At 49.1% G+C, this 25,941-nt stretch overlaps 1 protein-coding gene across 3 annotated transcripts in view; it reads left to right on the top strand.

The window, feature by feature from the left end:
• The window catches only part of LAMB3 (laminin subunit beta 3), a 234,375-nt gene that overhangs the window by 58,407 nt on the left and 150,027 nt on the right, over window positions 1-25,941 (top strand). Inside the window, exon 1 of one of the 3 annotated variants that reach the window (XM_078644499.1) lies at window positions 24,123-24,240. The exons of the other annotated variants lie outside the window; for them this stretch is intronic. The gene's annotated coding sequence lies outside the window, so the exon portion shown is untranslated. Of the gene's footprint in view, window positions 1-24,122; window positions 24,241-25,941 lie in introns of those variants that run through there. 3 annotated transcript variants of the gene reach the window in all.

Consider the following 25,941-nt stretch of genomic DNA (forward strand, 5'->3'; position numbering starts at 1 on the left):
GGGGGGTCCAGGCAGTCTCCTGGTAGTCCGGCCGGGGGTAGGCTGCAGTCTCCGTCCTCGCTTCCTCTCCTGGGCCGATAGGACTCCTCCCTGTTCCGGCCAGCGCCAGGCCCAGTCACGATTCCGGGGCAACCAGCAACTGTCCAGGACCCTCCGGCAGGCGATTTAGCCGTTTCTCGATCCGCCGACTGCTCTGCGGCGTTCCAGCGTCTCCAGCCCCCACTAGAAGCCCGGGGGGGCTGGCCGGGGTCAGAGGAGCTCTCGGGGAACACGTCCTCTCACTCCGCCATCTTGGCCACGCCCCCTCTAGTCTTGTTTTAAAGTTTTATATAGCGCAAACTCGACACGAAGTTACATTAGCACTTTACATGAGCACCAGCTGCGTTACAGACAGACACATTCATTTTGTTAGGCACAGGGAGATTAAGTGATTTGCCCAGAATGACAGGATGGTGAGCGTTCCTGCCAAGACGAAACGTGAACCCAGCTCCCCAGGTTCGAGGTTAACCACTCTAGCCACTAGGCCACACCCTCTCCTCTCCTCTAGTTGTCTCGATAATGGACACTGTCCTTGAACATGGCTGAGTGCCGATTCAAGTGTACAATCAACAAACAGTCAATTACCCAATCATTCTGAATATAGGACTTCCTTAGTAAAGTGAATGTGCATGAAATTGCCATGGCTGCTTACGTAAACGTGATGAACCAGCTTGCACCCTTTTCTCACAACTCCACCCAAGAAAACAGAATAAAAGAAATGAAGACAAATTCAGACACTATGGGCCCTATTAGGATGGCGGACGGACCCCCGAGGAAAAGGGACCGTCCGCATGGGCAGCGGCAGTCCCTAAATGGCAATTAGGATGTGACCGCCACCCTGGCGGTCACATCCCCTACATTTAACATTGCGGCGGATGCTGCTTCAAGCAGCACCCGCCGCAAGGTTAAAAAGTGCATGTTGACCTTTGCATGCACCAAGCGGCAGGCACCGCGTGGTGCCTGCCGCTTCATGCACGCAAAGGCAGGGGGGTACCATAGGTTCCCCCCATATGCAACCCCCACCCCCCCTTCACCCCTGGGGGCCCGCAACAGGCCCCCAAAGAAAAGACCGTATGCCTTTCCACGGCGGAAATGCCGCTGTGGAAAGGCATAGGACCGCCGCCATCCTAATATGCCTGGCGGTTTCTGATAGACACCGCCAGCCATGTTAGAGCTTTTCCGCCACGGTCGGAAGGCGACCGCGGCGGAAAAGCTGAGGACGGAAAAAATATCCCCCCGCCATCCTAATCTGACGGGGGGTATTTATTCTGTCCGCAGCGGTTAATCCGCATCCTCCGAGCCGGCGGTGGCTTCCGCCGGCCCGGAGGATGTGGATTATCCGCGATCATAATCGGCCCCTAAATTTGCACGAAGTTCATAAAATGCTAATACGAACCTGGAAGAATGCGCGTATGGGCCCCGGTGCTCATTTTATGGTGCTTTCTTCACATTTTTGATGAAATGATGTTCTGTCTTGTATCTGAGTGTATGTATTGTGTGGGAAAGATTTAGTGGTTGATTGATGGAATGACTGAGTTGTGCGTCATTTCTTATTGCTTAATGTGGTCCTGGGCTGATGTTCTTCTCTTTTATGTTTTTCAAAGAAAATGAAATTGTATATGTAATGAGATGATCAAAATGAATTTTTCTGTGCCATTATTAAAATGTGATATTTATTCAAAATGACTATAAAAATAAATATTGAAAAGTAAACAGCTGTTCTGTGGGCATTTTTGGTTGAATTCATATCTTGGAACTTTTTTTGTCCTATTTATACATTGGGGACTTCCCTTTTCATGTTGTATAGTATTTACTTTTCCCTGGTGGGTTTCTCCCCTTCCTTTGAGTAACTTTAGTTTTTCAGGGTCCCTCTTCTGTTTTTTGCACTCATTTTATGGTGTGCCAGAAATAACCACTAGAGCGCTTACAAAAATGCCGTCTCTAGTTATCTTGACAATGGATACTGGCAGTGAACGCAGACGAGTGCTAAGTTCACTCTACAATGGATTACCATAACATAAAGTAACGTTTTTGATCTCCATCATTTTTTTTGTTTATAAGTTGGAACCACTGCCAAATGAACTGTGGTCTCCTTGAGGAAATCAAACGCTTGCCCAACCAATGGTTTAAACGCAGTGCCAAACCACCCCCAGGGCCACCCTAAGGCGTGTCACGAAACCTAGACAGAAAACAAGGTACAGTCAGGACTGTGACCGGTCTGACATGGCAAGTCAAGGGCATCCTTCTGATGAAATGGAAAAATACTAGGCTATGTGCCAACAAATGAATCTGCTCTTTGCAGTCAAATATCTCTAAGTTTAGCATGCAACATGGAATGGGCTGCAGGCAGACTTTCTCAATACCATGGCGGGGCCAAAGTTCTTGAATAAAAACATTATTTCAATATTGTTTTATAGGCAGTCCGGCCTTGCATTTTTTAAAATAGATTTGCAAATTAGACTGACCTCCTGGGGTTCAGTTCAATGAGTCAAAGCTGCACCCCACTCCTCCGGTAGGGTCACCATCAGCCTCTTTGGGAATGATGCTGCATGAGATTGCCTATATAATGTGAAAAAAAGGTAAGGTTTGTAACCGCTAAATCAATTTACCATATACATCAAACTTGTTGAATTCTTGTGTTTTTGATCTTATTTTGCTCCCTGAATTGAAAATAAGTTCTTTCAGAGCGAGTTTGTCTTCATAAATCATGAGCAGACAGATATTTTGCCCATGAGATGTTCACAATGTAACTGGTTTCTCATTCACTCTAATTACAATGATGGTAGGTCAGGCGAAAATTGCAGAATGTTGCGACAGTTCTGACATAATGTGGAACATTTGCAACCCACTTTTGTTTCTCTCCTACCCCTAAAGCATCTAGGTGCTTTAAAGACAGCTAGCGACTGTAAATGTTCCCTCCTGTAGCAGAAAAGGCATCTCATTAAGAAGGAGCTGCTGTCCTTTTCCTTCTGTAACATGAATCAAGAAGAATCATTCATGACAAGAATGTCTCAAAACGCCATTTTGTATCTGTTGCCACAGTTGGATCCAGGCATCCCAGGTTCAGGGGCAAGCCCGCAGTGTATACAAGAGCAATGAACTCTGGGCCTCTTTTAGAGAGCAAGACATTGGGGCACACCAGTAGGTGGGGGGGGAAGCACTGACACAGACACCAAATTAGTGTGATAAAGGCTGCTTTTATTGGAATCAGGTGCACCTGAACAACACCCACCTGGCCTGTGCCGAACAAAACTAATGCTCACTAAGTAACAACTGCCTGACAGCCCCCCACCCCCACCCCTAAAATTATCCCCAACATTGCAACTGAAATACCACATCCGCTCAGCAACATACCCCCCCTACCCACCGACTGCAATGACCTCATTGACCTCACTGACCTCAGCCCCCCACCTACCAATACAGCCCCAGGCCCCCTGCAATATCCCCCTTTCTTCTTAGGAAAACGCCACCAAAACCAGCACCTGTTCCAGCGACACCACAACCTTAACGCCCTAACATCCCAGTGCACCATCATCCAACAAAACTCCTCACGAAAAACCCAAGGCCCCGGAAAAAAACCCTGGGGATAAACCCCCCCTCCCCCCAGGGGAAAAATTACACAGGGAGGGAGGGACACAATTCCTCTACTGGTCCACCCGGCTGCCGTGTCACTGCCCCACAATGGTGGGCAGTCACACAAAATGTCCGGTTATAAACCTGACAAGCCCAAAAGGAGCCCAAAGAGAGCCCAACCAGCCCAACCAGCCCACCAGGCCCAGCTACGGATGCCCGCAGTGCACTCCTAACCCCCCCCTGCTGCCCCAAACTTCCCCGGGGGGTCAAGCCTCCCGCTGGTCGGCTGCCCCCCCCAAATCCCCATTGGGGCACACCAGTAGGTGGGGGGGGAAGCACTGACACAGACACCAAATTAGTGTGATAAAGGCCGCTTTTATTGGAATCAGGTGCACCTGAACAACACCCACCTGGCCTGTGCCGAACAAAACTAATGCTCACTAAGTAACAACTGCCTGACAGCCCCCCACCCCCACTCCTAAAATTATCCCCAACATTGCAACTGAAATACCACATCCGCTCAGCAACATACCCCCCTACCCACGGACTGCAATGACCTCATTGACCTCACTGACCTCAGCCCCCCCACCTACCAATACAGCCCCAGGCCCCCTGCAATAGCCCCCTTTCTTCTTAGGAAAACGCCACTCGGAAGTCGCCTACGACTTCCGACCCCCCCTTCGGACTCCTGCCTCCTGGGATACCTGAGCACCCCCAAAGCTCCATCCAGGGCCGCTTTCAACTGCACTATGTACAATTCCATTCCATACCTAGAGAGGTGGACACCATCCTCCCTGAAAAAAGACACCGCTCCGTAGCACAAATCCGGATGCTCCATTCTGCCTACCCCTTCTTTGGCACAGAAATCCCTCATCTCCCGGTTAATCTTCCTCCGAGCCCTGTCTATCGCTCCTGGGCGCTCAGCTCCCCTCCACACCCGCCTGGGATAAACTCAGACCAGATCACATGACAGCCCACCCATTGCTGTTTGATTTCCTTCAGCTCCCTCTTCATTTGTTTTACCAAGGCCAGCCCCTTACACTGCACCAAGTCATTTTCACCCAGATGAATCACCACCACATCCGGGCACACACCCCCCCTGACCACCGTATTCAACAAAGGCAATGGCTCATGCCAACGCCTACCCCCTTAACCCCTCCAGTGACAACGATACAGTCCTGTATCCAGTCCCAAATTGAGTGCACAATGTCTTTCCCACTCCGCCTGTTCTGCCCGCTGGACAAATGAGTGTCCCACAATATATACATTCAAAACAGCCACCTCCAGCCCCGCCACAGCACCTATAAAGAGACACATAACAAAATTTGGAAATCAAAGCAACGACACCCCATCCACCTCCCGCAACCTCACGTACGTCCGGTAACAGTCCGACTTCCACCTTCCCAGCCTCTGTATCTCCTCCTTCCCCCAACCCCTACGCGCCGCCTCCGTCGCCACCCCGATCCGGAAGGAATGCGTGCCAAAAGCCAGTGGGTCCTCACCCATGTACCGCAGGGCATGCCGCAGAACCTACAATGCCTGAGCCGCCGTCGCTCTGTCACCCCCCACCTCGTCCAAACACCTCCCCCTCCTTCTCGCACCGGCTCGCCATCAGCCTCCTTCCCCACGCCACGGGACACACCCCCTCCCGCCCGCCTGGGCCCAGCACCACCCAAGTTCCTACCCCCCGTTGGTCCGTTTTCGAGCGACGCAGACGCACCGCCACCTCTTGCGCTCGCAACTCCACAACCTCCCACAACACCCCCGGCACCCCTCTCGTGCCCAGCAACTCCGACACCCGAAACGCTCCAAAGAACAGCCAAGACATAAGAGTGGAAAACAGCACCGCCTCACCCCCATCCCTGCACACCGCCGGCAGGCGCCGATGACCTCTTCCAGCAACACCACCGTGATGGGATGTCGCGACCGCACCTTTGCGCCCTTCTCCCTCGCCCACCCCTCCAGCATCCGCGTCCCCAGTTCCCCCGCCGACGGGGAGTAACCCCACCACAACTTTCCCATGAAAGCCACCGCCGACAACTTGCCCGCAATCGTCACTCGCGACAGCCCTTTATCCAAGAGCGCCAACATAAAACGTACCATCTGCTCCTCTCGCTGCCACCGGTCCCCTCGCCTTACCGCGCCAGACAGCAGGAATTCCTCCCAGGAAGGTGCCTTCCACGTCGACACCGCCACAGACCCCTTCACCAGCTGAAAGACCCATGCTCGCCCACCGACCACATCTCTCTCGGAACCGGCGTCCTGTCCTCCTCCGCCGCCATGGCTAGCCCATGGAACCTCTCCCACTGTGAACGAGACAAAGCATCCGCAATGTCATTGTCCACTCCTGGGACGTGGCGCGCCTGAAACAGTATGTCATTCACCAAGCAGCGCAACACAAACACCCTTATCAACTTCAGCACCTGCGGGTCCTAGGCCGACTGCTTATTCACCACCTGAACGACCGCCATGTTGTCCACTCGAAACAACACACGCTTGTGCGCCAACTCCCCTGACCAAACCGTGACCGCCACCACCAACGGAAACAACTCCAAAAACGCAATGCTCTGCCCTCCTGCTTGCCATTGCGCTGGCCACTGCTCCGCGCACCACTTGCCATTCCAGTACAGACCGAAACCGCCACCGCCCGCCGCATCAGAGTACATGGTGACGTCCCACTCCCAGTCCTCCACCGGCGCCATGGGTACTCCGTTGAACTTTTCCAGGAACCCCCGCCACATGCCCAGACCCTCCTTCATCCCCGCCGACAATCGCACATGGTGATGAGGCAACGTCAAACCGGACTACGTCAAACCCAAACGCCGGCAGAACGTTCGACCCGCCCGCACCACACGACAAGCAAAATTCAAATGCCCCAACAGCACCTGCACTTCCCGCACCGTCACCTTCCTCTTTCCCAGTATTCCAACCACCAGAGCCAGCATCGCCGACTTCTTGTCGTCCGGTAGGCGTTCTTCCATGGCGACCGAGTCGAGCTCAATACCGAGAAAGGACAACACCGTACTGGGACCGTACGTCTTCTCTGGCGCCAGGGGAACACCAAACTCCCCCATCAACCCGGCCAAACCGTCCAGCTGCCGCTGGCAGTCCGCCGATCCGGGCCGCCCCACCAGGAAAAAGGCATCCAGGTAGTGCGTCACTGACTCCGAGCCTGTGCGCCTGGAAAAAACCCACTGCAGGAATGAACTGAAACGCTCGAACCATGAGCACAAAATGGAGCACCCCATCGGCAGCACCTTGTCCACAAAAATGCATCCCTCAAACTGAATCCCCAGCAACTGGTGATCCGCCGGGTGTACCGGAAGGAGTAGGAAGGCCGACTTGACATCGCATTTTGCCATCAGCGCGCCCTTCCCCGCCGCCGTCACGAGCCTCCGCGCCACGTCCACCGATGAGTAGGTTACCGACGCCAAGTCCGCCGAGATGTAGGCATTGACCGACTCCCCCTCCGGCCACGACAGATGTTGTATCAGCCGGAATTGCCCCTCCTCCTTCTTTGGCACCACCCCAATGGGGGAGATGATCAAGCCAGGCATCGGCGGCTCCGTGAATGGGCCCGCCATCCTCCCTTCCCTGACCTCCTTGAACAACTTCTCCCGCACAATACCCTTGTGCGCGTTCACTGACTTCAGATTGTCCGCCCAGCGAGCAATCCGAGGGCCCTCACAGCCCAGCCGAAACCCCTCCCGAAAACCACGACGCAGCACCGCAGCATCCTCTGCCCGCGGATATGCCGCTCCATCTGCTCTATCCTAACCGGCGTACGAGCCTTAGCCCAGACCCCGACTCCCCCCCATCTGCCTCCCCCCTCCCGCCACCCTGCCCCCCCCCCCGGATTGGGCACCTCCTTGTGCGGGCTGCTGTCAGGGTGGGCCCCCGAGCCCCCATCAACGCAGCACTGGGTGACGCCGCCCGCATATAGAGCACTCATGCCGAAAACGGCATGCTGCCCGCCCGCACGCTCCTCTATTGAAGTCCCAGCAGGCCCCGACCGTGGCCTGGCAGCTAGACTCCCCCTGCCCCACCCCCCCACGGGTGGGGCGGGCAGTAAAGGGGGGCAGCACCAGCGGCAAACCGCTGGCCGTGTAAATGGTGCGGCCGAACTTGGCCCCGCCCATCGTCTGCTGGTACAAGTCCGAATCCAGCTCCCCCCATAGCGCCTCCGGGTCAGCCACCATGTGCGCCCGGAACTCCTCGTCATAGTATGACCACGCAAACCCACCATAAGTCACCTGCGCCCTCCACACCACATCCAAATATTTGAAAATTGCGACAGACCTGTCCGGAAACTTCTCACAATGCACACTCGCGTATATGAGGAAAGCCGCCGACCAATTATCCAGCGGCAACGGCACCTTCGGGTGCCTAGCTAACTCCTGCTCTTCCTCCTTTGACCCCTCCTTTGACGTCAACTCCCTGTGGAGAAGTTTCAAGATGTCAATGTACTCCCCCTTCCATATCTTTTCTTTCGTCGCCAACGAAAGGTGCGCCCCCAGAGGCTTAGTCAGCCCCATGTACGGTAACTTACGCACCGGCACCACACAACTCTCCTTCCCCCCACCGGCCGCGTCCTATCCGCCGACCGCCGCCGCTCCTCCACGCGCTCCTGCCCCATCGTCCACCGCGCCTTTCGTGCCCACTCCTGCGTCCTGCACGTACCGTCCCCGCACCAGCCGCCATCCATCTTCCCCCTCGCCCCAGTCCCCACTGAGACCTGCACACAGCGCCGCTTGCCACTCCCCGCTCCGTCTCCTGCCTTACCTGCCATCAAGGTCGGCGTCCTTGCCGGATCCCGCCGCCTAACCAGTGGAGCTGAGGGGGCCGATACTCTGGGCACTTCTCGCCTTGCCGGAACCTGTAATATACTGCCAACAACATTACTCGCCCCCCCGTCCTCCCGAATCTCCCCCTCCTCCGCAGACTCTCCATCAGCCGCCTCCACACAACCCCGCCCCCCCCAAGGGGAGTCCAGCCGGCTCAATCCCGCTCTCTCCCGACACACCCGCATCAAGTCAACCAAATCCACGCTCTCACGCCCCTCCGCCACACTCGCATCAAAACCAGAAGTATGTGCATCCATCCTCACTCTCCTGCCCCCGGTGGCCGTGACAACCCTTCGGGGGGGGGGGGCCGGCGGAGATGACTCCCGCCTCCATTCGCAGCGCTCATTAGCCAAGTCCCTCGCTGGAGCTCGGCCGCCCGCACTAGACAGAGCCGGCCCATCCTCTCGGTGGTGTGGAGCCGCATGCTGCTCACCCGAGCGCCTCGCGAACAGCTCCTGCCAAGGAAAAAAGGTGGAGTCCAGCATACCGGGTGGAAAAACCCGCCGTCCCACCCCACACACCCCCCACTTCCCCCCCTCCCTCACTCCCCAATCCCACCGTCGCCCCCCGCCCCCACCCTGCCGAGTGGCCGCCGCGACGGGATCCCCCCGCCCCCCATGCCCCATCCTCCTTCCCAGTCCCAGCCTCCCGGCCCCCCCCCAAACCCCCAACTGGGCCCCGCAACCCCCCCTTGCCCCCACCAGGCCCCCTCCGCCGCTCCCCCGCCTCCCCCCATCACCGCCACTCCTCCCTTGCCCGCTACTCCCCCCCTCCACCGCTCCCCCCCGCACCGCACCTACTACCCCACCTGTTCCCCCCACCCCACCCCGGCCCACCCAACCCCCCGCTGCTCCGCCGCTCCCCCCCCTCCACCGCCACTCCCTCCTGGCACGTCAGCCCCCCTCGCCAAGCCTCCCCCACCACCCTTCGCCCGCAGCACCTGCCCCGGTGAAGAAAGCCTGCTCGGGCCCACTATGCCCCCCCCTCCTCCGATGACGAGGAGCCCCCAATCCAGCTCCGTGTCCGCCCCCTCCCCCCCATCTCCTCCACTTCCGTTTCCTCAATCAACAAAGGGAAGCCTGCCCCCCACGTCCTCACCCCTCCCAGCCTGCAGCCCCCCCTGTTCCACCAGCAGCACCCCGGCTTCCCCCCCGGGACCTCCCTCCGCCCCCCGGCCCCCCGCCCCACTCCCCGCATCCACTCCCACCATCAGCAACTGCTCTCCAGGGTCCCCCCCACCCCTCCCTGCCCTCCCATCTCCGTGTCAGCCTCGCGGGCCGCCCTCTCGCCCCCCACACCCCCCAGGCACCTCGCCCGGCCCTCCCACCCCCTCCACGAACGCCAGCGCCTGTTTCCGCCCTCTCTGCCCAGCCCTCGCAGCTCCTCTCCGCTCCTTCCTCCGCGGCGCCGCATCCTCGCGCTGCCCCCCGCCCCTCGCTCCTCCGCCCCCCCTCCCGCTTCTCGGAGCCGGCGGCTCACACGCCCACAAGGCTGCCGCGGCGCCGTTGGAAGCGCTCCGCGGCGGCCTTACCTGCAAGTCGGGCCTCACGATGTCCATGCGTCCTGCCTCCCCCAACAGCCTCAATGCTTCGGCCACCCTGGGGTCCCGGAAAGCCGCCATACCGCCCAATACCGCCGCACCGTACTCCCAAGAAACGCCGTCACCGCCGCCTGACACCAGCCATCCACGCCCACCGCGCACGCCTCAGGCCTAACAATAAACACAATTCCTCTACTGGTCCACCCGGCTGCCGTGTCAGTGCACCACAATGGTGAGCAGTCACACAAAATGTCCGGTTATAAACCCGACAAGCCCAAAAGGAGCCCAAAGAGAGCCCAACCAGCCCAACCAGCCCAGCTACGGATGCCCGCAGTGCACTCCTAACCCCCCCTCTCCTCCTGCTGCCCCAAACTTCCCGGGGGGGTCAAGCCGCTGGTCGGCTGCCCCCTCAAATCCCCATTTCCATCTTCAGGTCTGAGACGCTGTATGGCGTGCTATAGTTTACATCCATTGCTCAACGGAAATACATTTAAGGGAGAGATCAGTGCAGAACCCAGACCTGATCCTGACATCTCACTTTGGAATGCATTCTTGATCATGACTAGCTTACAAAACACCATTATTGGGGGCAACTTTTAGGCATCAAGAGGAAGGACCCTCAATAGTTTTGTTATTTGAAGGTACAGTCATAAACTGACTTTATGGAAGATGAGTGCTATGTAAAAGTGCAATCAATGCACAGCTTTGAATAAAAGCCGTTATTTCCAAAATGTGGAGAAGCTGTCTTTCTGGCTCTGACTCCACTTTCCAACTGGTAGATGAGAATTAAAGAGCTGCTTTAAAGAGAACAGAGTTAAAGAAGAGGCTAACAGAGCAGTTTATGTTGTGTGAAAACTAGAAAAACAGGTGATCTCAGTTGAACACTGAATATATCTTGGACCACAGTTATGACTGGGCTATCCAGTATGGGCACGTTTTAAGCATGGGTTTTTTCTAAGGTTCCACTGCACATCTTGTTGCCTTGCTCACCTGCTTTCCTGATATCCATTTTGTGAGCAGGGGGTTGACTCTTAAGATTAAACATTCAAGTGCAGTGTCCTGGCTACAGACACGTTTGTCTTCTCTCTTAATTGGTGCCCTTTTACTTACGTCATTCCCAGCCCACATTCTTTCCAAATCACCCATCCTGCTTCAGTTATTGAAAAAAGGGGCAAAGATTTAGATTAGGATGCGGTATTGGATGACATTTAAATTCCATATAAAGGAAAGAGAGAATGTTACTGTAAGTCGGGGTCAAGTCAGATTCTTTTTTGTGAACGAGATTGTCTTTAGATGTGAAAGAGAACGGTGGGAGGTCTGTGTAATAAGGGACATTTCCGAGTAGTGGCATCAGTAATAAGTGTCTCAATCAACCTACAGGGTTTGTGGGATTATGCCTTTGATGCTGTACATAATTAAGGAAGAATGAAAATGCCATTTAGTAAATGGCAAAGTCAATCTTAAAGTCTTGGTTGGATCCCTACGGTGAGGTATTTTAAAACCTGGTAGTGCAAATCCGATGATATCTGTGTGCATCTTGATTGGGCAAAACGTTTGTCGGAAGACAAGTGGCGTAAAAATCTTGACATGATCAGTGAACGTTCATGTTAGGCTCTGATTACAAGTGGGTCGGTAATTCCAACCCCTGTGCAAACGTGGTTTGTGCAGGGTTTGGAACTATAATTTGTGTGGAATTTACTGCACCCGGCAATTAATGTAAATTCCTATTAATACCTGTGGCAATCAGATTTTGATGACTAAGGCCATTTGTATGGCCAACCCCGAAATGTGCACTCAGTCTCACACCCTATAGAAACGTTTTTACTAAACTCAATATTTATCCCCTCGGGCACTCGTATTCACAAATCTAGTTGATCAAAACATAAAGAAAAATGTCTCTGTGTGTTACTTCTTAGACCCTATTCATGCTAATGCTGCAGGACTAAGTGTCTACAAACACTACCAATGCCTTCCACTTCAGCAAATCTCAGCCCAAGTCAGTAGTGGTGGTAGGCTGAGTATTTAAGGATGTGCTGTCAGTTGCCAGCCCTTCTTGACATCAGTTGGTGGCCTGTTTGACGTGAGATGGTGGCATTGAATCGCATGAGTTGCCTGGATGCCTTGTGTTGCTTTAATTGGTGGTCTCAGGCTAGGTCTGAGAAGACAGATGTTAACTTTGTGGAGCTAGCGAAGATGACTTCTAGGTGGCTCCATGTCTGACAAGCAGATGCTGCAGAGAGGAAGAGTACCCCTCATGGTGCCTCTCCAAGGTAAAGATCAGACTATTGGCATATCATGTTGGGGATTCTTACCATGTGACTGCAGAGGATCCAACTGTCCAATGAGCTCCGAAATTACCAATGCCCTCAATTCGGTATCTTTCACGAGAAACAAATCCATGCTAGAGCTTTGACCAAAGGTCACTTAGACATTCTGATGCTGTAGCCTTAGTTAATTTCATTTGGACCAGTAGGACTGAAGTAGGAGATCACAGTTTTCTTAATCTACTCCGGACTAGAAACCTGGTGTACCATAGAACTGAGCCTTCTGCTCATCCTAAATCTGTGCTTCGCAGAATTGCTGTTCAATTAATGCACACTGACTATTATGTTTGGCCTTTTCACTTGCATGAACGAAATCGCCATAAATCGAGCAACCTGATGATAACTTGTTTCCAGGCTTGTGTTGTCAATTACCAATTCACTACATTCTGGGAGTGGTAGTTTTGGCACTGTTGAACTGCACCATTTTAGTAACACACTTCAAAGCAATTCATTGCTAAGAGAACACTGCACTGGAAACAGTGTCCTGCTGACATGGAGTCATCTATACTGACCCTTCATTTAGTTGTGGAAAACGACAAACAGAAGTGGCCCTGCCAGAAATAATACCTGTGAACATATGGACAAAAAAGATCCTGCAATTTCCTATCTCAGAAAGACCAGTGGTCTCAATCGTACGCTGCCTCTACCAAGGTGTCCTCTTGCATCAAATCAAGTCAGCTTGTGTCCTCGATCTCCTTCTTCAGCACACTTGGCATGCCAGCACTACTGCAGTGAAAGTCTGAGGAATATATGACCTTCCAAGGCCCAGAAGAAGCGGTGACCTATTCCGTGCTGATTCTAGCATCCTGTTCTGAGCAAGGCATCCACGCTGGCATGGCTCAGAACCACCTCGAGTCACCCTGAAAACCTGCTGGAGCAGCGGATGAGATGTGTATTTAAAGGTCACTGTCGGAGCTAAGTGAATTGGAGACATGCATAGGTTAAACTATCATAATCCACAGCTAATCCGAGAGCCTATCTTTGTGCTAGACGGTTCAGCTAAGACAGCAAATAGGGCTATAAGAACCCTTCCCATGAGGTAGACCCTGGAACCAGTGTTTAGTGGGGTCTGAACAACTTGGAACTGGCATCGTGTGGGACTCAGCTACTGTCCATTGTACACTTTGGGCCCAGTGCGAGAATCAAAGAACAAGAAGGCGGGGTGGTACCCGCGGGAGCTTGAGGGGACCTGTGAGCAGTGCAAAATAGGCACCATCCCCAGGAGCAGCTCTGAGCAAGATATTGATGCCCGAATGTAGATTAATAATGTGACGCAGATGAGTTGTTACATCGATTTTGGTCGCAAGAAAATGATGGTTAAGTTCTCATTACCATCCACCAACACCCCAGGGCTACGTGACATGGCAGCAGAACTTTTATCTGGTATCAATTCAATCAATTCAAAAACTTTATTCGGAGGCAAAAGGTATCCCTAAAGGTGGTATTGTGCAGTTGCCTCAGGTCTGTGGATGGGGGTGGACAGATTTCCAGGTGGTTATCCTTCCATTGCTAACACACAGAAAACGTGGGGTGGTTGTGGTTAATTTGTTTAACAGAAATTAGTCCCAGTTTTTAACTTGAGCAAAAGGTGTGATCCTCGGTATATCATTGTGAATTGCTAGAAAATGCATACCACTCGATATCTGGTATACAAAAAACCTGAACGTTTACGTACCAGAGGCTTTGTGAAAAACGTCCCTAATGATGCAATCCTCGTTTTCGGTTTCGTTTGATTTGCTAGGGCGGTCGCCCCATTTTCACACCGTGCTGTTACTTTATTGGGTAGGTATGCCCGCCTTTCCCAGGTTCTCTACCTGGAACAAAACATTTTAGCAGGCTTCTGAACGTACAATGTCAGAGAACTTCTAATACTCCCTACATTTGTGCCATAAATAATTGAAATTCCAGTTACCACAAGTCTAGGGTTCTTACTGCGAGGGTGAGATTGAATATAGTAGGCTAGAAGCTCCTGAAAGACTTTTCGTTTCAGATTTGTTGAGGAAGAGTTTCACAACTGTGGTCTGCTCGCTTCTGCAATGCGTTTCCCTGGTGTACGTGCGCAGTCAGCAGATCTTGGCGTCAATCCTCGAGCCGCGATGGACAGCAGCCAAACTGGGCCTGGCGGTGAACTGAGGCGAGGCACGTACAGGGCTGCAGTCTGCGGCTGCACCTATTTCACAGGCTAGGCCAGGGTTTAATCGCAGGCAGGCTCGCACATGCAGACCCCTTACAAGGCATTCTCTGACGAGATCACAGTGTAGTATCCAAGGGTGGAGCAGAAAAACAATTTAATATAAAAACTGGAATGTTGTTCTTAAATGACACAAACATTCATCCATATGAAAAATCTCGCAGAAAGCAGACATCTCTCCAAACTTTTTGAAAGTTAAAGATGTGCCAATAATGGGTTGCTCCTCCGCTAAGGCAGAGGCGAGTCGCCCCACAAGAAAAATAAAATGATAATAACGCCGGGTTATTACCAGGTTATTATAATTTTATTTTTCTCTAGAAAATCCCTAGGTGCAGGGCGGGGCTGGGCTGCCCAAAGAGCAGGGGAGGAGTGGTAGGCACTCCCCAAGTGCACATGACAGTTTGGCCGGCCGTCTTGGCCCGGCCCAACAGTCATGCGCACTTTGCATCTTCCCCATAAGGCACTCCCTGTTCCCATCTGAGCGCCGAACCACAGCGCTCAGAACAATCACAGCACTGCTATCAGCAGCGCCGTGATTGGCTAGAGGAGTCTGGAAGTGTGGGTGCTTCCTGTTCTTGCATCGTGGCAAGAAGGACTGAGGAGAAGCGGGCGCCGGTAAGGTAATGTAAAAAAAAATAATTATGTTTCAGTTTTTCTTTTTAACCCCCCTTCCCACCATCCCACCACAACTGCTGCCGTTACTGGTGTCGAGACAAAATGTCAAATGTATCAAAGTCTTTCCAACAGTTTAAACTCTTAGGTCTCGCCTTTTAGCCAGCCCAAACTGTGTATTGGTGAAAACACCTATTGTTGGTTTACAGCGGGCTTAGAGCCTGCCCATTGCTCATCGAAGGTCGGTTTTAAACTTTTTATGTCCCTCTCATTTGCTTGCTTTTTATTCATTAGCTTTTATGTGTTCTACTTACTTTTTTGTGTTTGTCCCGCTCCTGGAAACATGAACATATCACTTGTGTCCTTCGACTGATGGCTTTTCAAGTACTACGTTAGTCTTTTGGGTTAAGCACACCATGAGTGTACATTTGTTTGCTGTCTACTCTATGTTGCTCTATTAAACCTGTGTGCTTCTCCTCTACCCGTGTCATGTTTAGCTTCTCATAACAGAGAAACTTTACATGAGAGAGGTCAGGAGACATCCCACTCCTTGACATAAAGAAAAAGGTCTAGTCACACAAATGATTTACAAGACCTCTCTGTTACCCTGCCACCACCATTTTATGTGAATCACCCACGCCATTGACAGCAGTCCAATGCACACTATGAAGACAGGCTTGGTGTGTCCCTCCAGGTCACAGAAAACGTTTTGGACCTTGCATCACCAGGAACAGGCCTATGCTTCTGCACACACGGTAGATTAGCTTGATTGATTGATCAACTAAAAGGTCAAGGTACCAGTTTCACATGCAGTTGGGCACTCAGGGCGGTGGTACGCTCCAGCTAACCATACAAGGAATATTCCTGCCCCAAAAGAGAAAGTTGTCTCCGCTTACTACTTTTAATGTGGTTATTGTGACTCAAGTGTTTATTGTTTATTGTAATGCAAGACCCGATCTCTGCTCTTTTGTGGCATTGCAAAGTACACACCCACCTCTGGGTAGAGTGGTGCTATAAAAAATGCAAAATAAATACAATTAATAAACACAAGAATAGCGATGAAAGTCATCGTATATTTAGAACCTGCTACCAGCCACGGCTCGTGCAAGGTGTTACACCTGGTGGTGACATCAGGCAGAGGAGGGGCAGGGTGGGGGGTTGTAAAATGCGGGATATGGACGATGTCAGGTAAGTACCAAAAAAACAAAAAACAAATTTCGTTACCCGCGCTGCATCACATTTGGCGATGCAGCGCGGGTAACGAAATTCAGACCGACCTACAGCAGACCGATGAAAGGTGACAAGAAGAAGAACAGTAAGAGTGAAATATAATGTGAAGATAATAGCAGAAACAGGCATGAGAAATCCTAGGGGAGTGAATCTGGGCTGTGATGGTTGGGTATGCACATCATTGCCAACAATATCAAAAGAAAGGCTAATATTATAGATACATGCAGAAATAGGGTTGCATGAGAAGAAGGCTTCCACCAAATCATCGAGATTTATCAAATTTTGATTTATTTAAATGTTTTGAAAGACATGTTAAGGGACACACACACACACACATTCGCGTCCCACATCATGGGCTATACTACACATGCCCACACACACAGTCACTTGACTAGCACACAGATTATCAGCACACAGCTCTGGGGTCACTTACCAGTAGAACTTTAAAGAAGAGGGGCTAGTAGACTGCTCTGCTTGACATAGAGAAAAAGGTCTGGTCACACTAATGATTCCTAAAAACTCATAACGCTTCCACCACTGCTTTATGTGATTCACTCAGGGCATGGACATGCTTGGTGTGCTCCTTAGGGTCACAGAACCGGTTTTGGACCTCATATCGCCACAAAAAGGCCTAGCCACTTGCACACACGTAAGGTTGAAGTGACACTCTGGTCAAATAAATGGTCAGGATACCAGTTTCACATGCAGTGAGGCACAAAGGACATGGGACACATACCCTTTTATTATGCAGGGGACATCCCGCCCCAATAGCAGGACAAACAAAAGAATAGTGAGGAAGCCATTGAATCAGGAGTATGGAAGTGAGATAAACTGCAAAGCCCTCCAGTCACAAGTAAGGGGCTGACCAAACTATCAGTATTTGTATATGCAACATTTAAATGCAGCTAACCTGAGGATTAAGATTCAGTGTGAAAATGAGAGACTGATCAGCAGACTGAGGTGTGCGGCACAATGGCTGGTTATTAATACATTCCAGAGGAGAACAGCAAACTGAACTGTTGGGCACATATTCACTTTGGGAGTGATTGAGTGATCTGCACCTGTCCTTATCAGCGCTGTATCCCTGATTCGATGTCAGGGCTCTCAGATTATGGGGAGGTCCGTTAGTTGGTGGAGGGTGCAGAACCTCAAGATCATTGATAGGATTTTGCATACTAATAATTGGTAGTATTAAGTAGCACTTTAAGATTAAAGTACAAAGGGCCTTATATACAACAAAGTAACGCAGCGCTATGCCGCAAGCCATTTGGCTGCGCTGCGGTACTTTGGAAGCAAAGGGATGTGTCATATCTACAATGATATGAGGGATCCCTTTGCTCTCCCCTGCTCAGGTGCAAAATTGACTGCCATCCACCAACGCAGACACCCTTGCACCATGTTGCAAGGGTGCCTGCTTTGAGAGGGTGATTGTTTTTGTGCAGGAAGGGACACCTTTCTGCACAAAAACCATCACAGGAGTTGTTTTCCTCTTTCTAATTGTCCTGCACGCATAGAAAGGGGAAAAAACGAGGAGGAATGGAAACATTTCTAATCGTTGAGCCTCCCCTGGGGAGGCACAGCATTCTGAAGTATTTGCAGGTTTGCAATTTCTCGTAAATCTGGAAATGTGGCAGAATCTATGGGGGTTGCGTGGAAACATCCACAGCAACTCCCATGGCATGCCCCTTTCACGCAAAGTGATGCGTGAAAAGGTACCGCATTTACAAGGCCATGTAAAGCCACACAAGGTGGTTTTACATGGCCTTATAAGTATGGGGCGGTACAAAAGGGGGTGGTAATGGACAAAGCATCTGAACCAATCAAACACTCACACCCAGTCAAAAGATCTGGGTTTAATCCATCACCATTCTTTAGCCCACTCTGCCACCCCAGTTCAGACATGGCTATATGCAAATCAGTCTGACCCTGTGCCTCATGGGAACAGTCCAGCCCGAACTGCCAAGCCATGTCCTCCCTGGACCGGCTTTTGGCCGCCATAAGTGTGGCAGGGTATGCTCAGACATGAGTCCCTTGCTCACTTTGGCACTGGATTCAAGCAAGCCGGGCTGAAGACGGCTGAAATGCCAGAAACCGGTCCTCGGAAGCTTGTTTCCGGTCCAGGGAAGACATGGCTTGGCAGTTCGGGCTGGACTGTTCCCATGAGGCACAGGGTCAGACTGATTTGCATATAGCCATGTCTGAACTGGGGTGGCAGAGTGGGCTAAAGAACGGTGATGGATTAAACCCAGATCTTTTGACTGGGTGTGAGTGTTTGATTGATTCAGATGCTCCGTCCATCACCACCCCCTTTTGTACCGCTTTTGGCCGCCATAAGTGTGGCAGGGTATGCTCTGACGTGAGTCCCTTGCTCACTTTGCCACTGGATTCAAGCAAGCCTGGCTGAAGACGGCTGGAATGCCAGAAACCGGTCCTCGGAAGCTTGTTTCCGGTCCAGGGAAGACATGGCTTGGCAGTTCGGGCTGGACTGTTCCCATGAGGCACAGGGTCAGACTGATTTGCATATAGCCATGTCTGAACTGGGGTGGCAGAGTGGGCTAAAGAACGGTGATGGATTAAACCCAGATCTTTTGACTGGGTGTGAGTGTTTGATTGATTCAGATGCTCCGTCCATCACCACCCCCTTTTGTACCGCTTATAAGTATGGGGCAGCACACTGCGGCGCCAGTGCATCATAAGAAGTGACGCACTAGTGGCGCAAGGGACTTGTAAATATGCCCCTTACTTATTTGTCAAAAAGGTAAGCACTGCAATGAGCTGGGCAGTATTTCATTGTGTTTGTTGCTTGACTGTTAAATTCAGAGTTCTTCTCCCCCACACTACATTCTTGAGAAGTCTTTGGATGCTTGCCCATGCTACAGTGGGAGCGAAAAGCAGAAAGAGTGTACTTGGCCCACTTTGCAAAGCCATATCAGGACGGACCCCAGACGCCAGTGACTGATGAGGTCAACTCCCAAAGGTGAGGTCCAGTAGCCTCTGTCTGGTCTATGCCCCCGCCTGCTGAACCGGATCTAACACCCACCCAGTTTATTTCAAGAACACCACCCATGCGTGCATGCATGCAGAATAGGCACCTTCAATGCTTTTCTTTTATTTTAGTAAATTCCATTGAAACATCAGTGCCTTAGGTTTGCATGCATTCACAGTGATCATCTTTGAAATTGATATATTATAACCCCAAACGTTTCAAGGATGGCCGCTGCAGATTCAAATGCATCCACAATTGCCACCTTGGGATGTCCTTTATTAAAACATTACAAATACATTCATGAGTAGCTGAATTGGATGAATGACATCCAAGCGGGCTAACTTCAAATGCCTATAGTAATGTTTTCAAAATCCATTCCTTTTCAAAAAAATGTTTTTATTGTTTTTCCCCAAGCACATTGGAGACTGTACATAACAATCAGAATGAATATGAAACAATGTATACTAACAATAATAAAGCAAAGAGGAAAACACAAACCAAGAAAAATACAACCAGATATGTCAAGCAAATAAAGAAAAAAAACATGATTAATTACAGTAGAGAAACAAATAAAGCAGCAACTAACCCCATTTGACTTTCAATATTGCTTTTAAACCATTAAGCTATATTTAACTTACTAAACACTGTTAGACTCATCAGACCCCCCCATCATCCAATCTCGAATCGGTGCCCAAATCTTAGCCCCACATCTTCTCTTCCTACTCCCTTTATTTCTATAGATTGCTGCCTCAAAGTTAAACATAGCCACCATTCTTGCTCTCCAATTAAAAAAAATTGGAGGCTCAGAGCTAATCCACTCACTGGTAATACATGCTCTGAGCACTGCCATCATCATAAACAAAAGTGCAGCTTCAGCATTATTCATTATAATGGGCCATGACTCCACCCCACCCCCAAAATCACAAGTTCACGCGTAAGGGTTATCTGCTTCTGAAACAATATATTTAAAAAACCTTCCGACTCCTGAAAACCCCCCACTAATTTTGGACAGGAAAAAAACACATGGATGGAGTCCGCCGTTAACAGCCCGCAACGATTACACTTATCCCCAACTGTTTTTCCCCACCGAGACACTTTCCTAGACGAGTAGTATAAGTCCCACAAGGCCATGTAATGCTGGCTACGATGTCTAACTGTCATTAATACACTATATCCAAGTTCCAACGACCTACTAATATTAAGGCCTACCACGCCAAATTTGTGCTCCCATTTTAATGGACAGTTATCCAAATTGTCTGGGAGGGCTGCGACCAATTGTTGATAAAATTGCCCAATCAGAGTCTTCTTCCTCATTTTCTCGATTAGCTAAATTTTTCCAAATTGAGTTCCCATTTTAGGACAAAATTTAGCCATAAAGCTCCGAATTTTCAAATATTTAAAGAAGTCTCCCCTGTCCAGGGCAAACTTTTCTCTAAGCTCTGAAAATACCATCACACCCCCTTGATCCAACAGCTCCCCTAAACTAGAAATTCTTTTTCTATCCATTTAAAAATAACATGATCCCTGAACATTGAAGGAGTGTGGAAATTCAGTTTTGGAATTTTGCATACCCGCTTAATTTGTTCCCACACTCGATGAGCTGCTCGCAAAGTCTTGAATTTTGTTTATTTATAGTACAATGGCTCTAGTCACTAGGCAGCCATTAGCTTCCTCACCCATAATAAGTTCATAAATTGACGGTCGATGAGATAAAGGAATAGGAGCTTTACTCCCCAAAATCAATGGTCCCATAATCTGCAACATGGCTGCCCAATAGTACATTATAAAATGCGGGACACCCCAGCCACCGCAATTTCTTGGAAGAATCATTTTCTTATGGGCCCTTTTTGTTCTCCGATACCCCCACAGAAATATTGAACTGACTCTATCTAATTTTAAAAACAGTGAGTTAGAAAATTCAAAAAGGATAGTTATAAATATGTACAGAAATTTTGGAAGGACAAGCATTTTAAGGACATTGCATACACCATGCAAGGAGAGATGAAGGTGATTCAGATGTTCCAGAGTGATATTAACCTTCTCCATGACAGGAAGAATGTTCAGGGCTGGAATCTCCTCCACATTAGGAGTAATTTTGATTCCCAGGTAAGTTGCCTCTGACGTAACTACCACATCAGCCAGGAGTTCTTGCCCAGAGTAAAGAACTTGAGTTTTTCCGATGTTGAGCTTATACCCTGAAAAAGAGCCAAACTGCACCGCTAAGGTTTTAATTACTGAAAGAGCAGTGGCCATTTCACCAGATACTAGGAGTATATCATCGGCGTAAGCCAATGCTCTATATTCAACTCCACTAAAGCGGATTGGTTTAACATCCTCATGGCAGTTTAATTTGCACAAAAATAAATCAATATATAAAGCAAATAAAAGGGGAGAACACGGGCACCCTTGTTGTGTGCCACGACTGATATTAAATTCATCAGACTCCAGCCCTGAAATCCTTATTGAGGCCTCCGGGCTAATATATAAGGTCTTAACCAGTGCTGGACAAAACCCTTTCCACCGCAGGACCTCCCACAGATAGCCCCAGGAGACCCTGTTGAACACCTTTTCGGCATCCAACAGGATCACCCCAAGCGCTGAATCCGTTGCTTGTGCCCAATCTAGAAGGGTAATAACCCTTCTTACGTGGTCGGCAGTATCCCTCCCTGGAATAAAGCTGTGTTGTACACTAGATACTAGAGGAGCAATAACTGTCCCTAGACGCAGAGCAAGGATTTTTGAGAATATATTGTTATCAGAATTGATTAGCGAAATGGGTCTATACGAAGAGGGTGAGAGCTCAGGCTTACCCTTTTTTAAAAAGACAATAATCGTTGTTTTCCTCCACGACTCTGGTGCTATCCCTTGTTGCACATTCAAAATCCATTCCAAGATGGCCACCACAGATGCATGGTTATTTGCGGCAGCTATCTTAGCCTAAAAAAGAATTATCAAAGCCACTATGTTTCACAGTCGAGACTAATAGGCTTTGTCAATGCTTATTTGTACAGGTTTTGTGCAATAGGACCATTTTTTTGGAGGCTACATGAAATTAGGCAAATATATAGGGAAATAATTCAAGAGAAGTGCTTGTAGAAGGAGATGTGGGGGTGTGTACTGATTAGAGAATAGTCATTCGTAATAAGGAGAGGATATTAGGGGTTCAATATAAAAGATAAGAGACAGCTAAGATAAGACTCAAAAATGTCAAATGAGGAAAGAAAATGTAATTATGAACATGATGATTAACCTTATGAAAAGCAATTGATAGTAGTTGAAAATAATAGAGTGGTGTAGTGTTTGGAAAGATGAAAGGTTACCAAATGATTAATTCCAGCACAGTACAGGAAGCAGAGTGTAAAATAGACTTGTGGGGATTAAGGGCTTCGAGAGTTGAGAGCAGGCTCGCGAGGCAATGAGAGTTGACAGTAGGCTCGCGAGGCAAGAACAGAGAAGAGAAGAACTGTGGTGGCAAGGGAAGAGGCAAACAAAGTTTTAAAATATTTGTTTTAAGAATTGGTAAAACAACCTCATATCATCTTTGGCAAGCATAGGTGATACTGCATGAGTTTAGACATGAACGAGCAATGTTATCCATCCCAGTGAGTCGCTCTTATTACCCGTTTGAAAATGTGTTTTCGCATATCACAATGGAAAAAATATTATTTCTATCTACAAAATCACTATACAAATTACTTAAACTCTTAGATAATAGTTAGAGTTTTTTTTGTATATTCATTGCTAGTAGCCAGAGTGCTAATGATACCCTCTAGCAGGTACTACTACCCATATCAACTTTGTTCCCTAAGCCTGGTGATCACCAAGGATACACTTAAAGAAACCAGTCAGAAGGTTCCATTCTTACCCAGGTTCACCCTTAAACCCGCTGCTTATTCCGGTATCTTCTGTATACAAAGGCAGCCTTCTATTCGAAGCACAGACTAAAACACGATTAAAGGCAACAGAGCCAGCATGTGAGGCAGTGAGGCCTTCTATTAGAGCATTCGAGAGTCTCATAAATAAAGGCAGAACCAGGATTGATGCTTTTGACTGAAACATTTATGCATCTCAAATGAGTGTGTGTGAAAGACATTTTATCACATTTTTAAAAGTGAATTAAATACACTTTGCATGTTCACCTACTGGAGCTTATCAAATCCTTTTTGAATGAGAGGGAGGTGGTATCAGAATAATGTTGTTACAGGCTGTACGTCCAGGAGCCGCATCATATGTTTTGTTTGACTATCTAGAGGGCCAATTGGGATTTTCAGTTGTCTATTGCCAGGTAATGACATGGTTTCACATCCTTCAACTACTCTTCTGGGTTTCTAAGCCAAGGGTTTGAGACAGTTGTTGGTGTTGTAACTCATAACCATCACTTGTTTGCCAGTGTGATAAACTATTCAAAAAGCTAGGCTAGTGTCTCCACGTCGAGAAACAGCATTGAGAAAGAGTTCAATGGCCTGTGTTGAGAATGAGGTAATGCGAACCTCCCTCCGCATGTTGGCACTGTCCCTAAGGACATCCCTCCCCGTGAGAGAGGTGGAACTTTTTGGAGCCTTGACAGCATTCCAGCTGGTCAAAGTGCTCAATGCAGGTGCATTTGGTACCTTCTGGACGCGTGTATTGGATCTGAAGAAATATGGATATGCACTAATCATACTGATGCTGGAAGACATGAAGTTTGCTAGAGGAGATGGTCATCCCATCATAGCACAGCCAATTTTTATGTTACATTTAGCCCCAGTGAAACTGGCCAGGTAGCACTCACTTTTGGTGAAATTGAAAATTGATGATGCAGGCTGATGGAGAATTTGGAATTGCTTCTGGGATAACATCGTGATGGAAGATGCCCTTGTTGTTCCAGTAGCATGAGACGGAAGTTCACCGAATGAGTCGGGGTGAGTTGAATATTTTTGAGAAATGTCCATATCTCTGTAGGAAATGGGTGTGTGCTGAGGTTTGAGAAAGATGGGAATGATAACAAGGACGTGTGGTACAGATTCCTGTCAGGCCGCTCAAAGGTTCAAGTCACTGTAACTCATATTTAGGTGTGTGTTAGCGTGTTTGTAGTAGAGTATTAAACCTGGAAATGGGAAGATGCTAATTTAGTAGTTAATTCAATATGAAATAGACTTTTCTGTTGAAAAAGAGCAAAGTTTAAGTAGGGCATTGTGTGCAGTTGCAGTTAATGCGAAGCACATTGGTGTGATAGAATTGATTCCTGCAATAAGCGTCCTAAAATGTGGGACCTGTGCTTCAGTCAACAGAGTGTCTTGGATAAAAAACTATTGTGGGGGTATTTTGACTAAGTCAGTGTTTATTTTCAGTGTCCATTTAGTTGGTGATGAGAATTATGGTTGTTAATTGAACTTCCATGCTGTCCAATCATTGAGGACAATGGCTCTCCATTTCAGTGACATTCCATAGTTACTGTATTATTCTATTGGTTTCAGGAGCTTGCAGATATTTTGCTTCTTACTGCACAGTGGTCCAGAGAGAAGGCTAACAATTAACAAATGTTTTACTATTATCCACTGCAGTATTTCCTCTGAAATGCCATCCAAAGGCTTCCAATCAATTTGCACCTTACCAATATATATTTAGAGGAATGAACAACATTTCTTGCAACCATTAACAGCAGTTCTGGTATCTCTCACAGCCATTAAAGCACTTAAAAATTCTGAAGTGAACCAAAAACTAGATTTTAATATTTGTGATTTAAAGCAGAAAAACTATCATAAACACTGATCCAAACAACTAACAAGCTCAACAGAATGATGTGTTACAGGCATTTATATGATTGGTGATCTGACATATAATACTGAGTAAAAGGTAAACAATACCTGTCACAGGTAGTGAATCCTTTATATACATTTTTGGGGGTTGTGGGGAACTGGGTTTCAGTTGCTGGAACCCTCCTCCCCCATTTTTGCCTGGCTTTTGATGCAACTTTGACTGTATAGTACTGGGTCCCTGCCTTCCAGGTTTCCAGTACCTGTGTTCTTTCCCTAAAACTTTACCGTGATTGGCAGCTTCAGACCCCCCTGAAAGTCCCTAGTAAATGGTACCCCATTACCAAGGGCATGGGGCCTGAAGAGACCAAGGCCATGCTGGCTGCCATTGCAGCCTGCATGCCTTGATGCAGACAAAAATGACAAAAGTCGACATGGCACACTGCCTGTGTGTCAATTCCAAGCAGCACTGTCTAAGGTATAGGTAAGTCACCCCTCAAGCAGGCCTTACAAGCACAAAGGCAGGTGCACTATATCTCAGATGTGGGCATATCTGCATGAGCAGATACGTCCCTACAATTTCTAAGTCTATTCTTACATTTTGTGAGTGCCAGTGAAGCCTTAGCGAATACGTGGACTGGAAACTCGACAACTCAAGTTCCCCAGCACCATGATGGCTTCACTGAACACAGGACCAAACAACTCATCTCAATAAACCCACACTGATACTAGTGTGGGATGTATTAGAACATGTACCCAGAGGGCACTTTAGAGGTGCCCCCTGAAATCCTACCAAACTTTGCATGGTCTATGACTGGCTTTATGGCAGCCTACCACCACCAGACATGTTTCTGGACCCCTGGGTTG

The sequence above is a fragment of the Lissotriton helveticus genome, chromosome 5_1 (assembly GCF_964261635.1).
Source record: "Lissotriton helveticus chromosome 5_1, aLisHel1.1, whole genome shotgun sequence".
Classification (NCBI taxonomy): Eukaryota; Metazoa; Chordata; class Amphibia; order Caudata; family Salamandridae; genus Lissotriton; species Lissotriton helveticus.